The sequence below is a fragment of the Colias eurytheme genome, chromosome 19, assembly GCF_061535395.1.
Source record: "Colias eurytheme isolate Ceu_HAF_F1 chromosome 19, ilColEury1 Martin Lab GWU primary, whole genome shotgun sequence".
NCBI lineage: Eukaryota > Metazoa > Arthropoda > Insecta > Lepidoptera > Pieridae > Colias > Colias eurytheme.
In genome coordinates, this window is record NC_142998.1 from 1,460,258 (window position 1) to 1,477,502 (window position 17,245).

Consider the following 17,245-nt stretch of genomic DNA (forward strand, 5'->3'; position numbering starts at 1 on the left):
AAATGCAACCGTAAGTCAGTTACATAATTTTTACGAAAGTAACTTACAGGTGTAAAGGCGGCCTAATATATACTCTAAGCTGTGGACAGTATTCTATGCTTGTGCTGTGGACCGTAAACCGTGTGGCATAGAGTAAAGTAATACTGCCGTGTGCACACTGCACAGTGTGGCTATTGACTACCCGTATATTCAATGTACAGTGTACTCTGTGCTATTGACTATTGAGTATTGACTAAATTTATATGCTGTGGACTGTGGTTTGTGGATTGTCCATAGAGGAAGAATGTATATATAGCTAAGACACAGTATTACCATTATTTCCTACAGTAGTGCGACGAATGTACTTGTGCAGAGAAACGGAGGGGAACTGGCGGGGGTCGGGCGACGCGGGCCGCGTAAAGCAAACACGCTTAGTTTGCTTTACCTAGCGCGAAAGGATGACGCAGTCGTATTTTTTGTGTAATAATTTTATTATACATAGGTACTTACATATTCTATTATGGCGCGCACAAACTGTTCGGTTTGCGGATGTAAATCTACATTGAAATCCCAGAAGGAAACAATATTTCAGAAAGATTGTATTAATTGTACCTATCTGTTGAATTAAAATCAAAGCTATGTATATATGTATTTGTTGTCCTCATTATTTTCTAATCAGATAGTACATCCCAATGCGAATGCATTACTTAGTTAAATGTTATAATATACAATTAAGAACATCCAAAAATAAAGTGTCCACGTAAATAATATTTAGCAGTGCAATATCTGTAATTATATATTTATGAACAAATAATTACATCAGATTTAATAATCGCAATTATTTTGAATGTACATATGAATAAAGATTTCATCATAATATTAATAATCACAATTGTTTTATTTCCCATTTGTTGCAACCCTAGCGTATTTTCGTGTGGCAGCGTCATTACCTACGCTGGCGGCGGCATCGCGCGACATCAAAGGCGATTCCTTACTGTAGGAAATAATGGTAATACTGTGGCTAAGATGAGATTGTCATTTGTCAAATGCCCAATGGTGGACTGGACGTGGCGTTAGGTGTTTCAGATTTTTCATTTTTGTGTTATTCGTATTACTCTGGTTTCCCTTCAAAACGTATTCAAAACGTAAGTGTTATTCGTATTCGTTTTTCAAATGTATTGTGTTATCAACTTAGCCATAATATTTTAATTAATTGGACATCAATTACTGTATAAATTTATTTTCAATATAGGTAGTATATTCTGGGAATAAATCAAAGGAATTCGTACGGTTCTCAACAAGTCATGGTAGTTATTTCCGTTGAATTCTTCTTCCGTTGAATTGTCCGTTGAATTCTTTTTGGGTCCGTTTGTGTTGGTAATAACAAGTGTACACTTTAATACGTGTGGCTTAAAACAATTTCAGCCGGGTCCAGTCGCGTGTAATGCGTAGGTAACGTGGCCATTTTTTTTTGACTCAAAACGGGACATTGGTTTTTCTATGTCAAATCAAAAGTAGTCGATGAAACAAACAACACTTTTTTAAAGTTATTTATTCAGAAAATATTAGTTGGCTTAAGAGAGAGTTATGATTAAGAAAGGTACCCAAAATATTTATTTATGTTTATATTTATCAGAAGAACAAATTTGTTTTAATATAGCTAGTGATGATTTCAAGTAAGAATGAAACTCCTGGCACGTTTTTATATTCATCTTAATTATCAACATCGCCCTTAGCACTGAAATTTGTAACTGGGTTTTCTCAGATGTCCACAATTTATTCATACCGTAAAACGGGGTAAATAGAAACAATCTAGACTTTCAAACCGACTTTAAAAATATACATTGTAAGTTTCGGGTAATAAAGCTGCTTTCATTGTGGGAGTCCTTTGCTATTTTACAAGCTAATTACAATTTTAATGCCAAATTATTATCTACTTAGGAGAAAAAGACAAAAACCTGGTCAATTTCTATTTTCCCGGAATACGGGGTCAATAGATACGACATATGGGGTTAATAGAGAAAAATGATAGGGTTGTCAAAATATTTTATATAGTGGTAGTGACGTCACAGAGATAATGAAATAAAAGAGTGTACATAATATATTAGAAAACCTTTTTATTAATATTAAAAATAAAATAATCCGAACCAATAACAATGCATATTAAAAAATCTGTTCAAAAATAATGGTACCTACTTAACCTTAGAATTGAGATCACCAAAAAAAATAAGCTTAATTAATAATTATTCGTAATAAAATTATATTACCTACTCATTACTCAATCTGAATTCTGAAACATAATAATCTTCTGACAATAATGAACAAAACAGAATAATCAGTTCAAAAATAATTTTAGCCTTAGAAATAAGACTACAAAACAATTAAGCTTAATTAATAATTATTAAGCGTATGTAAACTATATTACAACACAGTCTGAAACATAATAATCTTCTGACAATAATCAACAAAACAGAATAATCAGTTCAAAAATAATTTTAGCCTAAGAAATGACTACAAAACAATTATGCTTAATTAATAACTATTAAGCGTATGTAAACTATATTACAACACAGTCTGAAACATAATAATCTTCTGACAATAATCAACAAAACAGTGCAATAATCAGTTATGTATCTACACAAAGTGAGTATTTATTAAAAATTTTAGGATGTCAACATAAATAATTCTGGAATGTTATACTTAAATGGCTCTTATCACAAACTCCCTTTTTTTAATACGAATATTTTTTTAAACAGTATCAGACATTAATTCGGATAATATTTCCTCGTCATTTCTGTAATAATTTCGATGTTTTTGTTGTTTTCTTTTCATTTTACTATCATATAATATTTTTGCAAATTGTTTAGGATCTGTTACTGAAATATCAGATAAAATTTCAATTTTTTTATTGCTTTTTATTTCATTACTTGAAATCATGGCATCAGAACTGACATTTAAATTGTCAATCGTTTCAAAATGATCAATAATAATATCATCACCAAAAATAATTGGTACCTTTTCTATATCTAAGTAATCATTAGCCTCACATGTACTCAAAGACTGTGGTAATAAGGCTGTTTCAGAGGGTAAATGAATTTCATGATCGTAAGCGGCGAGAGATTTCGTTTCATCTATTACATTTGTATGTGTTTTTTTTTTTGATTTCTTTCCAATTCCCTTTCCTTTTTCTTTACTTTCTTTATTTGTCTTCTTATTTTTTTTCTCTTGTTTCTCGATTTCTGTTTCAGCATAACTTTCTTCAAGACTAACGCTCTTTCCAGGTTCTACTTCAATTTTTCTTTTTCTTTTAGGTTCAGTGACATTTATGGTTCCATATCTCATTTCTTTTAGTATTGTTAGAACAGATTCATTGATAGTTTCTGTTTGATGGCTAACTCTGTCATATTCAGGTAATCTTTTCAATACTTGTGTAGGGTCCAGTGGATTTATTCCAGCTTTTTTAAATCCTGATAAAATATTTTCTTTAGCATTGTGTTTTAGGGCGTCTAAAAGCATGGATAGTAGACGTGGAAAACATCCTTTTGGAACCGATGCTTGTTGGCGACCATCGGCTTTTTTCCATTGATACAAAATATTTCGCCAAGCTATTTTCATAGGCCTGAAAAAGGCCACATCCAATGGCTGTGTCATGTGGGTAGAATTAGCTGGCAAGAATACGAAACTTATGTTTTCTTCATGACACAGTTTAATTAGATCTAATGAAAGGTGCGACGATAAATTATCACCGATCAATATTTTTTTTCCGGGTACTCCTTGAAAATAGGGTATGATTATCGATTTAATCCAGTCTTCAAAAATGGTTCCATCAAACCAACCTGACTGTGATCTATTGTAACGAGTCCCTTTTGGCCCCTTAACGGTCCAAGTGTCATACAAATGTTGTGCTTTATAGACAACATAAGGAGGCAGTAATTCTCCCTCAGCTGTGCACGCAATCATTATAGAAACGGCAGACTTCGAGTGGTTCATCACCCGCTCTGGATATTTCACGCCTTTTTTTGTAATTATTTTCTTCCGCCCAGGATCATCGGAAAGATTCGTCTCGTCGTAATTTATAATATTGCACATAGGTACGCCTGATAATGAAATTTCTAATTCTTCAAAGTATTTTTTTATTATTTCAGGGGAAACAGCAGCCCGATTTCGCTTTATATTTTGCGATAATCTCTGAGAAATTGCATCTTTGTGCCTTTTCAGAAAAGAGGAGGCAAAATCTGGTCCAGGCATATTATTTTTAAATCTCTTTACATTCACACCTAATTTATCAAGATAGACCTTAACAAGTACTCTTAAATCATACGCCTCCAAAGGATAGCCCCAGTCAGCACATATATTTATATATTTAATAAATTCTTCTTCAGTTTCTTTGGATAAAACAGTTTGACCTCCTTGACTTTTCATATTTCTTGTGCAGTGTCTGTATAAAACAGATCTGTGTATATTATATTTCTTTGAGATAGTATCAAGAGAACAATTACTCGCAGAATATTCATTAACAGCCTGTTGTATTAAGTTGAGGTCATATTTTATATATTTCTTACCCCGAGGGTCTGGTTTGTAGTTGCGTGGCATATTGCTCGCAACTATACCTGCGTACACAAAATGAATTATTAAATATTAAAAAATCAACTTTTTAAAAATGTAGGTACTTAGGTAATAAAGTTAAAACTCAACAACCTGCATAAAGTGCCAACCCTATCAAAAGCGTTTCTAAAAACCCCTTTCGCGTTTCTATTAAACCCTTTCTCGTTCCTATTTACCCCTTTGCCGTTTCTATTCACCTCATATGGCGTTTCTATTCACCCCTCAGTCGTCTCTATTCACCTCTTAATCATAAATATTTATAGGTGCAATTATTTTACTAATTTACCAATAAAAATCAAACTAATCAGTAAAACTTACCTTTTCAATTTATTCTGGATACACTTCACCGTTGAATAAAGTTATTTCACAATCAAAAACACAATTTAAATAATAACTAGAGAGAAGTTAATAAGAGCACAAAAGACATACATACAACCGTTGCACTTTGAACTCACTTATTGACATAAATTGCTAACTTCATACTATTCAAATGTTGTCAGACCAACAAAAAAATGTTGCCATTGTAAAAACTAAAAACACTATCGCGATTTTTGAAGTAGTTCTCAAATATCAGGCTTTTAAACTTTTTCCCAAGAATATTTCTATTCACCCCGTGAATTCTATTCACCCCGTTTTACGGTAATTGAAAATACTCTTTCTACTGGAGCATTTGTAGCAGGCAAACATAAAATATATTCAATTAAAACATTTTTTATTCCTCCTGCCAACGGAATAGGTGCTTTTGATTTGGTCGAAGCAATCCACACCGCCAATCCTTTTCGTGTACTCTTTTACAGCTAATGGACATTCAATTGGCCAATTTCACGCATCCAAATGCACCCTGTTCTAGTTTTTTATTTACAAATTTTATATCACTTTTTTAATTAGTGGTACATTCAAAGTTGTTTCACCTTCACATGCAGATGTTGATAGCTGTCCGCGCTTTCCGTCATCACTGTCCAATGGTAGAATTTTTTCCTTATTTATTGGGTACTGAACATTCAATTCAGAACCAGAAGACGAAGAAAAAATGCTCGACATTTGTTGGTTTTCTGAAGGAAACTTAAGGAGGATGTATTTTGTTGCCTTCATTTGTATTAGTTTGGGCTGTACTAAGTAAAAATGGCTGCAGCTGAGAGTTTATTAATTTGAGTTGTTGTCCAGCAAGTTCGAAAAACTCACAATACTGACTATTCATATTTGTGAGACTCTCGAGAATTACTTCATTAATGTTGACTAATTTTATCAATGAATTTTTCAAAATATTTTCATTAAATTCATTCTGCATCGCTTCAACAGATAATTTCTTTGTGTTGTCAATACTGTGCTGAACACTGCAGTAAATTTCAATCTTTTTGATTTTCCTTACAGGTTTTCTCATTTGCATAATATAACAGTTTTTATTTCTCGCATTAAGGTCTTGATATTATGACTTGCATCCAAGCATTTTACAGCTACTTCAGTGCCATTCCAATTGGCCAATTTCACGCATCGAAATGCACCCTGTCCTAGTTTTTTATTTACAAATTTTATATCACTTTTTTAATTATTGGTACATTCAAAGTTGTTTCACCTTCACATGCAGATGTTGATAGCTGTCCGCGCTTTCCGTCATCACTGTCCAATGGTAGAATTTTTTCCTTATTTATTAGGAAAAAACACATGATGATTTATTAGGAAACAACACTGAACATTCGATTCAGAACCAGAAGACGATGAAAAAATGCTGGCCATTTGTTGGTTTTCCTAAAGGAAACTTCAGGAGGATGTATTTTGTTGCCTTCATTGGTATTATTCGGGCTGTACTAAGTAAAAATGGCTGCAGCTGAGAGTTTATAAATTTGAATTGTTGTCCAGCAAGTTCGAAAAACTCACAATACTGACTATTCAAATTTGTGAGACTCTCGAGAATTACTTCATTAATGTTGACTAATTTTATTAATGAATTTTTCAAAATATTTTCATTAAATTCATTCTGCATCGCTTCAATAGATAATTTCTTTGTGTTGTCAATACTGTGCTGAACACTGCAGTCAATTTCAATCTTTTTGATTTTCCTTACAGGTTCTCTCATTTGCATAATATAACAGTTTTCGTTTTGACTTTCAAGACGAGTTAATAAACATACTCTACCTGCTGAGTGGGAGTAGCTTTTGCCCAAATAATTCTTCAATATTTGAATCAACTTTTGCGACTTTTCCCGTTTCGTCTTCATTATTTTCTTCATTTGAGTAGGTACTCATTGCCGACCTCGTTAAAATCCCGAGCTCCCGTTAAGAGCCCGATGGAGCGATATTTATACATATATAAGTTACCCATTGGTATTTTGCTGATAAGAATAACCACGTAATTTCAATCCCGACAAAAAGTTAGATAAAATCCACATCCTGTTTTTCGCTTTGTGGTATCCCTCTTATCGGAAATTCTAGGAAACAACAATATTTCTGCGTATTGATAAAACAATTCCCAGAAATGCTCAAAATCCAAGGTTAAACCACAACGCCCCCTTAAAATAATAACAAATTGAGTCGTTGTTCTGATAAGACCTACCTATTTATGGACCTATTATTAACGGCACAAGCTGACGCATGAGTTAACGTAAGAGAAATAAGTGATTTTTTTTTAATAGTATTGGTTGTTGTCTATATTTAATTAATTAATTAATTCATAATTATTATTCATTATTTCAAAAGCTATAGAATTTGAATTTTATTACCAATGAGACTGCTCTATAAATTCTGTGTTTTTTTGATAAGATAATAACTTTCTCCCGAAATTTCGCTGACCACTTTTTTTCCAAGTTCCTTAAATTTAAAGTTCGCGTACTCTACAGTTCATTTTTATTTTGTTCACCAGTTTGAAGTAAAATTTGTAGAGCTTTTTCTATAAATGGATCAGAATTATTTTTTGTTGTTGTTTTAATAAATAAAACGTACATTTCAATCAGTTTTGAATTAAATTTTTTATTAATCAAAAAATAAAAAATTACATCGACATATTGAAGAGCAAGAGATCGAGTGAACCTATAAAAGAACAAAAATATTTCATACTTATACAGACAAATAGTGTTTTCCCGCGACTTCGTCCGCATTAGATAGTTTTTTTTGGATAGTATGTAGTATGAAAAAACCTGAGCTGTTCTTTTTTGTACTTATGTTTGATTTGTGCCGAGATGGGACGAGGCCATACTAAGTGATTGTCATTGGTTAGGTTATTTTTTTTATTTTTTATTTATTTATAACAGGCAGCATTGCCCATATATTGGCAACAAAATATGGGGTAATCAGTTGGAATTAAATAGCGAGGACTTTTGCTATTTAACCTCTTCTACTTAGTAGGTAGGCTACTCTAAGTAGCAGTTGTGTTTGATATAATTATCTATCGCAGTGGTACGCATACCTCCCGGTGAATGGGAGATGAATTTCGTCGAAGAAGGATCATTAGCGCCAATAACAGCAGTGAACATTCCAGCCATGTTGAAATTATCATTAATGTGGGCTTGCCATCCGGGCGGTATCGCTCCATTAAGCAGTGAAGAAGCATGCCCTAAGGTACCGCTCCAGCCGGTACAAGAACAGCAGGTATAACAGCAGGTACATTGACATGGTTTTGAATTATATTCTATTGAACTCAAATGTTCAAATAATTTGAGCCCAATGTTAGATTCAGAAAAAGAAAAGATTGACAGCAAATTTGTTTCCAATCTATGGATGTATTCAACAAAATCATCCGGAGGGACTTGTAATCCACCAAAGCGATCACGGCTAATGTCGTAAGCTCTCAGGCGGATGTACAAATTTTTGTCATTTGCTTCGTTTTCGTTTGTTCCGGAATATCGTAATCCTTTGTATGGTTTTCTGAGGTATTGGATGTTTGAGGTGGGTTCTGCACAGAAACTTGTGATGGAGCTGTATCTTTCATAAACTCTATTGCGTAAGGATGCTGTAGAAATCTTCGTTACAGTTCGCAGCGTCTGACATTTTAAGAATCTGATATAAAAAGTTGTTTCTGAAAGTCCTGGTGAATTGAATGCTTGTAGGTTCCCTACAATTTCCACCAGCTTGCCTCATGACACCAAAGAAATTTTCTATACAATCATTATTAATTCTGCGTGTTAAAATGTAATCGTATCCCTCAGCTCTGAAATCGTTATAAAACTGCCGAATTGAATTAATTGTTATTATGAAAGCGTTTATAAATTTTATTATTTTAGTGACATCTCAGCCGCTAGTTTTATTTTTAACTCTCATACTATTGAATAAGTATTGCTTTGTCTAGCAACTCTTCTTGCAGTGTAGTACCCCTATATGGTTTATTGTAGGGTTTTGGTGAGCCAATGTTACTTGAATTCAATAAATCAAAGAGGTTGTTCATGGTTTCAATAAAATATATCGTGCCATTAGCAACTTGTAGAGTACCCGACGATTGGTAATTATTTAAAACTGCTACTACAGTATTGATATAAAATCATTTTTATAAAATATTTCACCCCCTCACTGTTATTGTATTGTGTTTTCTTGTGAGAATAACACGCTTACATTTGCTTATTTTGAAATGCCAGGTTTGCGTTGGTTTAAGGGTTTCTTTGCATGTATCCTTCCAGTCTAATACGGGTATGTCCGAGGCGAGGTGATGAACAGTGGCATGATCAGAGAATATTTTTCTATACTCTTCTGGCTGTAAAATGACTTCCAGCCGCCTGATCTTTCTTATTGGGGTGAACTTCAAATTCGCTATCAAATTCGCTATCAAATTCATCATCGTAATTAGAATCTCCACCTTCTTCCTCAAACAGCAATCGACTACGTTCATGATTCATTTTAATTCATAACCTAAAAATTTCATATATCGATGTAGTATCCGTAATCTCCACACAATCGTTGTTTTCTTGTGACAAATTTCGTGATGTCTCCCTGCTTTGACTAATCTTTGAAACACAAAAAATCACGTAGCGAATCAATGATGTTAATTGAGTTAACATCATTGATTTGCTACGTGACGTGACGAACAAAAAACAACTGATGTCAAATAACACCGTTGCTGCACTAATATAGCTGCTGTAATGATACAGGTTATAAAAGTTCACGAATAGAAAATAATTTATCTTCTGTTGATTACAAAATGTACTAATGTACACTAAAATGTACACTTACATGTTAGTCAAATGGTCATGTTAATGACAATATACATTGGGGTTATCGGTGAAATAATGCAGGTTACAAATGTCCTAATGTAAACTAACATGCAATTTTAAGTCGAATGTTTTTTATAAATTAACTGTTAAAGATATGTATAAGAACTATATTACTAAATATTATATTATACACATATTCCAATATTTTACCATGATTTTCAGAATAAATAACTAAGTTTTAGAGTTATTACATTTTTTTTAAAGTTGGGATCTGTAATAAAACTCAAAATATAATATATATATATATATATATATATATATATATATATATATATATATATATATATATATATATATATATATATATATATATATATATTTGGAATCAGCAATGGAAAGATAAAACAATCAAAAGAAAATAAAAAATGAATGACTTTTAAGAAAAGTAGTCAATTTAAAGGTCGATTTCCACTTGGTCGTCGTCGTCTTCGCTGGAAATTTCATCAGCCGGTCCAACAGCTTCACTTTTGAGGGACCTGTAGAAATAAAGCTTATTTGGTGGAACGTAGTTCTTTACCAGCTGCATCACATCTTTGTATTTAGCCTTTTTAATGGCAATGCTTGATCATAACACTGTTTCTGAGGCTGAACGGACAGTTCGGTTTGAGGATTCCTCATTATGGGAAAATAATCGAATACAGGCGTTCCTGTTGTAACACTCACTGCTATATTTTGCGCATGGTCTTTACTGTATTGAAAAATTCGATATTGCGAAATTTTAAAACGAACGCTCTCTGTGTTTGTCACAACTTTTTTGAAATCTTTTTCAAAATGTTGGCTAAAGGTAAGAATCATACTTTGCTCAACATTCACTACTCTAAAGTTCTTAGATGCTTGCTGGATACATTCGGCATATTCTGATGTAGTGAAAACATAATCCTTTTTTCTGTTAAACTTTTCTATTACACCGAAACACCGATCACAGGGTAGGAAGCTGTGTCCTGGTTCAGGAAATCGATGAACAATCATCTCAATAGATGAACACTTTGTAAGAGTAATCATATATTGAACCAAAGTCGAGTTCTTATTTTGCTCTGCTGCATTATCGGAAAATAAATACAGTGTTTTAACTCTTATGATATACTCTATGAGATAAGTTCTGTATATATTCATAGAAAACAAAATCATTAAACTTATCTTTTGAATTCTATAAAAATATGTTTTAATTTTTAAACAGGCATTCAACTTATTTATAAAATAAAATTTACATACTTCTCTTTGATTAAAGACCTCTCATTTGGTGTTTGTGGAAACATTATCCACCTGCTAACCATCCAACTGTGATTAAGTGCGTTCACAACTTCCCTAATGCAGCGACTTGTCGTACGCTGGGTCAAATACTGACCCACACCCACAATTTTTTGGTATGACCCAGTAGCTAAAAAGCTAAGAGCACATAGCACCTGAAAAATATAATGATACTTAAATTATATATACATATACCTACATGGGTCAGTAACTTTTAGGTTTGATTTGTTTTTTTAAGCAAAAGAAGAATACGCTTTAAAGTTGAGTGTTAACTCAAGTGCAACAACATGCAGTAAATACCTTAGTCTTCTTTCTATAGATTAAAATTTCTTACCTTTATTTCTACAGGAATTTCAGGGGCACCTCTCAATCCAGCATGACGGCTTGAATCATTACACAATTTTGCGAACGTCTTTTTATTGAGCCTAAATTTTTTTTATAAAAGGTTCATCTAAATATGCGTCAAGTTTCAAAAACTCCCGTTTCTTATCTACAAAAATGTTTACAGTGTTGTCTCCACTTATGAACTGAAATAGCTTCGAATGCTTCTTTGACTAGGCGGGGGATCTCATCATTTTTATGATCGATATTTACATTAACCACATTTCATTGTGCTACATATTAATTCAATCGGATTGAGGTGACAGTGATAGGGTGGTAAATACAAGCACCTATGTCCATTTCATTCCAAAATATTTTCGATTTCATATGCAGGCTGAGGCTTATTTCTTTTAATTATTTCTAGCCGAGGTTTAGTCAAATCCTCTCCATACTCAATGTTATTTTCTGTAAGGACTTTATTCACGCAAATACGGTGATAAGGAGCATTATCCATTACGATAATGGATGGCGTTTGTAGATTAGGCATTAGTTTTTCAATAATCCACTTTTTAAAATTAGTGTTGTTCATGTCGTCATGATAGTCTCCACTTTTTGTATTTGACTTAAATACTAAAAGTGCATTATTAACAAATCCCGTATCCCCGCCAGCTTGAACTATGATATATCTTTGCCCTTCGGATACAGGTTCTAATACTCCATCTACGCCCTCCCCTTGCCAACATTTGCCAGATGTATGTGAAGAGTGAATATACTTACTTACTTAATATCCTAAGGCCCCTAGCTGGGGCAAAGGGCGTCAACAGTACTCCGCCATGCGTGTCGATTTTGGGCAGCTCGTTTTATCTCGCTCCAGCACCTTCCGACTGACTTGGCCTCTGCGATAACAGTACGACGCCAAGTGAGCTTTGGACGGCCACGTTTCCGTTTTCCCTGGGGGTTCCAATCCAAAGCTTGCTTTGGTATGTGTTCCGGGTCTCTACGTAGCGTGTGGCCAATCCAGCCCCACTTACGGCGTTTAATCTGATGGGCGATCGGTGTCTCTTCGCAGCATTTCCAAAGGTCGTCGTTGGAGATAGTTTCTGGCCAGTAAATTCCGATGATTCGGCGGAGACAGCGGTTAACAAATACCTGCAGCTGGCGCGTGATGTCCTTTGTGACCTTCCAGAGTGAATATAGGTCTCATAATTTTGTAATTCATTAGCATTGCGTTCCGGATTGCTCGAGTTTCAAGTTTTCAACTTTTAATTGATTATCAATGTTGCAGATGAAAGGTGCTTTAACGCTGTGATATTGATTCTTTCCCGAAAAGATGCAACCTTGCCGCGATACGCTTGCAAGATTTCCAAAATCGCGATCCCACAGTATATCGACTGGTTCCAACTTAAGATGCTGACCATTTCCGATAAACATGTCTAATTTTTCCTCCACGTATAGTCCCAGCATTTCATATTTTGACTTATCACCCCCATAGTAGTTCTCGGATGATAAAATAGTAACTCCCAGAGCTTGGAAGTATGATTCGTCGCCAAAGAATCGGTTAGAAATCAAGTTAATTTTTTCCGCATCTATGCGTATAGTCTGATTGTTACCAACAAAGATAGTTCTAAGAAGCTTGACGTGATTCGCAACTTAGTCGAAAACTGCATTGTCCACCGAAATTATACTGTCTTTTATGGTTATATTTTTTGCTCGCAGCTTACAAGACTCTTCCAGTTTCGAAATATTCTGTTGCTCAATAATTATCTCTTTATGAATTAAATTAGAGCAATTTAAAAATTTGCCCTCTCTTTTAGGAGGATCATTTGATAGGGTCTGCGTCGGCATCGTGGTTGATGTTGAAGTCGGCGTCGTCATCGATCTTGAATTCGTTGTCTGCATCATGGTTGATGTTGAAGTCGGCGTCGTCGTCGATGTTGAATTCGTTGTCGGCATCATGGTTGATGTTGAAGTCGGCGTCGGCGTCGATGTTGAATTCGTTGTCGGCATCATGGTTGATGTTGAAGTCGGCGTCGTCGTCGATGTTGAAGTCGGCGTCGACGTTGAAGTTGGCGTCGGCATCGTTGTCGACGTAGATGCTTCCAACTGATAAAGTTGGAATCATTAACCATAATTTATTTGTGTCTAAGACATTCCATGAACTAGCTGGTTTAGTGGACACAAAAGCTTTGTCTTCATCACTAACATCCAACATGACTTGTTCTTTCAAATCGACTAGTGCTGGAACTTTTAATGTTCCACCACTACACTTTACAATGCAATCTGTGCCAGATATTGGAGTCTGTAGAAAGATACCCTGAGTGTATAAAGTCATTGTTTTGTTTATTGAGATGGGTATTGGGTTTAGTCCTGTGCAGGAAATCACTGCTAGGGTGTCTTCCTTGCTAGCACTTAATTTTATTTTCATGGTTGCACCACCCATACATGCATAACAACCTTTAATTGATAGTTCCTCACCAGAGCAAGTACTTTTTTCTTTTCTTATACTTATTTCCAGGTTCTTAATGGGTACTTGAATTTCATATGTTTCTGCAACTGTATTTTTCATTATAACAGTACCATCTGGAAAACTATCTATCATTGCAGAACCATGTAGACTAGGAAGCCTTTGGCCTTGTATAGCTTTCTTTATGTTTATTTGATTGTTTGTGACAATTGCATCCCAATTTATATTTTTAATCCTAACAGTACTTTTTGCTATTAAGCACTTATCAGTTGATCCCAAAGCATCCTCATTTGTTGGACAACGAATTTCACCAATTGAGCCTGAAAATAGCTCAGTGGATTTTTGACAACTTGAATAATATATAGCCTTATCATCCCTAACCAAGCAAAAATCATTATTATTAATTGGTGTTGAATCAGCAATTTTTGACAACTTTAAATTTTCTCCTGAATAGGGCTCTGCTCCTACTAAAGTTGTCTCAAAGTCATTCATACCAGGAAGGTTATGGAATCTAACTTCAATAGATAGGTGTGGAATCCAATTAGGACATTCAAAAACATCATATATGACATCATCTGCATTTAAAAGTTCAACACGATGAAAACTGCAACCATTATCACATCTCATGCAACCATTACCTGCACATCCTCCAGGAGTGGAACAATCAAATAGTGATAATTTATTAATTGTATTTGGAAACATTTCATGTTGCATTCCACTAAAATTCATAAAGGAAGTACATGACCTCCATGAAGGGCAAGCGCCAGACCCTGGACAATGACTACTACTTTTGGGATTCACTTTTGCTTGCACTGTTTTGTATAAGGCATTTTTAGAACAATAGTAGTTATTAGAAAGAACTTTTATTGATACATATCCATTAGTGTTATCATCTTTGTCCATTATATTAATACAAGTGGTTTGACCCACTGGTGGTCCAGAGATTCTTAAAGTTGAAGAAACCTTGCAAACAGCATTATTGAAGCTATCTGAGAAACACTCTTTTTGATCGGAAACCATAGTAGTGCTATCTGAACAAGCATGACTCATGTTTATTCCAAGCATTACAATTAATAAAAAACATATGGATAAGTTGAATCTTTTATTATTACTGTCATAATAATGTGATGGTGCATAAAATCTGAAAGAGTAAACTGATCTTCTAATAAATGGTTTTGGTCTATGTTCTAATGAAGAGGTAGAATCACCATTCTTTACTAGAATGCCACTTAATGCATTTCCTTCCCTCTTTTCTTTCAATAAGCTTTCAAGATCTCCTTCTTCATTTGCTTCCTCTTTTTTGTGTTTAAATGAAGGGAAAATTCTTCCTTTAAATGATCTAATGTTGGGTATTTTAGATCTTTGGAATTTTTTCTTTGGTCAATTTCAGAATCATTACAATTATAGTTGTAATTAAAATAAATGAGATCATTATGATCAATATTAGTAGTATTTTTTCATCTTGTTTCATGCATGATGGATTTAATAATTTTTTATGACATAAAAAGCAATCAATTTTCAAACATAAATGAAATGGCTCACATGTTGTAATTTCTCTAGTTAAGTATTATTCCTTTATCTCCATAAACAGTTATTATAGGTTGCATACTACCTTGTAAAATGTTAAAAGGCAAATTTATATCAAGGGAAGTCATTTCATTTTCCTCCTCATAATTGTACCAGATGTGATTACCACCCATATTCACAACTATTTTCCTAACAAGACAGTTACTCTCAAAATGAATTCTAGCATTAGAGCAAGATAAGGAGTGATCACAGTATTTTTGGAAGTATAGAGATTCATGATCATTTATAGGCATGAGAATTGTTCCTTCATCATCAATCAGCATTGCTTCATATCTTATTGTTGTCCATAAAGTAATGAAAGAAGATATTTGCACAATCGAAGGTTTTCCTTTCCGCGCCATCCTTTTTAAAATTACTATATATGTTTTCGAAAGTATTTGATAATTGTTGTTGATTTTGAAGCAAATCTTCGGCGTTAGACATGATAAAAACGTATATTTAAAGACTCACTGCTTGATACTGATACTTCCTTGATTCAATCCTCACTTGTGAACACTAACACAACACTGATCACACACACAATATGTCCACACGCGAGGTCCAAGGCTACGAAGGACCAAAAAGAGAGATGTATGGGCTGCTGATTGATATGATATGATATCCCATACACTCCTTTAGCTGATAAATTGATAGATTGATAGTTTGATGATGTAAAACAAGTTATTGCTTTTGATCACTTTATTGTTGATTGATACTTTAAACTAATGATGATAATATGATATGATTCTTATATTGGTATATTGATATATTTGATAGTTGATGGTTGATAATGATATTAATTGATATAGCGCGCACACCCCGAGCGCTTTACACGAGCCGCGAGCGCAGACTAACTGGGTGAAGATGTTCTTGTCACCATAATGAAATAGGATCGTGTAAAGCGCTGACTCAGGATGTACGGCTAGCCCGTACAGGAACACTATTTGTTCCAGAACATTCAATTGTTAAGCACCGTTCAGGTGGACACTGAGGTTCTTAGTATCATAGCAACTGATGGGTAACTAATTTTCGTGGGGTGTGATTTTGAGTGGTGTATTTAGTCTTGGTAAAGAGTGAATTGTTGACGACCCAAGAGTCGATAAATGTGAGTTTCTTGTAGCTTTTTGAATAATTCATTAGAATAACGATCAGATATTCTAAAACAGAACTTTTCGGTATATTGAACAGTCACACTTATATTATATCTAGACCGCTGAATCTAGTGAATTCTACTGAGACAAGAGGATTCTAGATGTGGGTAGACCCACAAGTCCCATTTTCCTTATTTGTTCTGTTCGCTGCTTATCTCGTTAATTGGCATTGTTTCAGAACTGTTTCCTGTTTTGCGCCACAGTAATAGCAATGATATTACTCATTCGTACAAAAATAAATTTATTACATGTATTATTATCATTTGGTTAATTTGTTTATATTATCATTTGACCGAATTTACCTTAAACGTTGTACCAATTCTTATAAATTGGGGATATGGAAACGTTAACACGTATAATGAAGACGGGCTATGTAATTAGAATAAGTTTTAAATATCATATCCAGTGTTTATAATGAAAGAAAGCACTATTTTATGTATCATGATGACGTGAAATGTTTATTGCACAAATGCTCAAGAAAAGGCTCGTATTTTGATGACTATTTATTTGATGCTTATCGTATTTGTTGAGCAGCTTTCGAAGGGTTTATCGTTGACCTGTGTAATTTATTTCTCCTCTTAAAAATTCTAGAAGCTTTTTGATAGTAGGCACCTCCTTCTTGGCAGAATGAAATTCGTGGACTTTACGCCTTATAACTCCCATGTCAAAATCATCGACATGAATAAATCCACTTTTTCGTTTTCTTTCTTTGCCTGG

The 17,245-nt window shown here is 34.0% G+C and overlaps 1 protein-coding gene across 1 annotated transcript in view; it reads left to right on the forward strand.

Annotated features, from left to right (window-relative positions):
- The first annotated feature begins 1,041 nt into the window (after positions 1–1,041).
- Positions 1,042–17,245, forward strand: part of LOC149899966 (uncharacterized) — a 35,477-nt gene continuing 19,273 nt past the window's right edge. Inside the window, exon 1 of the mRNA XM_090112976.1 lies at positions 1,042–1,113. The gene's annotated coding sequence lies outside the window, so the exon portion shown is untranslated. The remainder of the gene's footprint in view (positions 1,114–17,245) is intronic.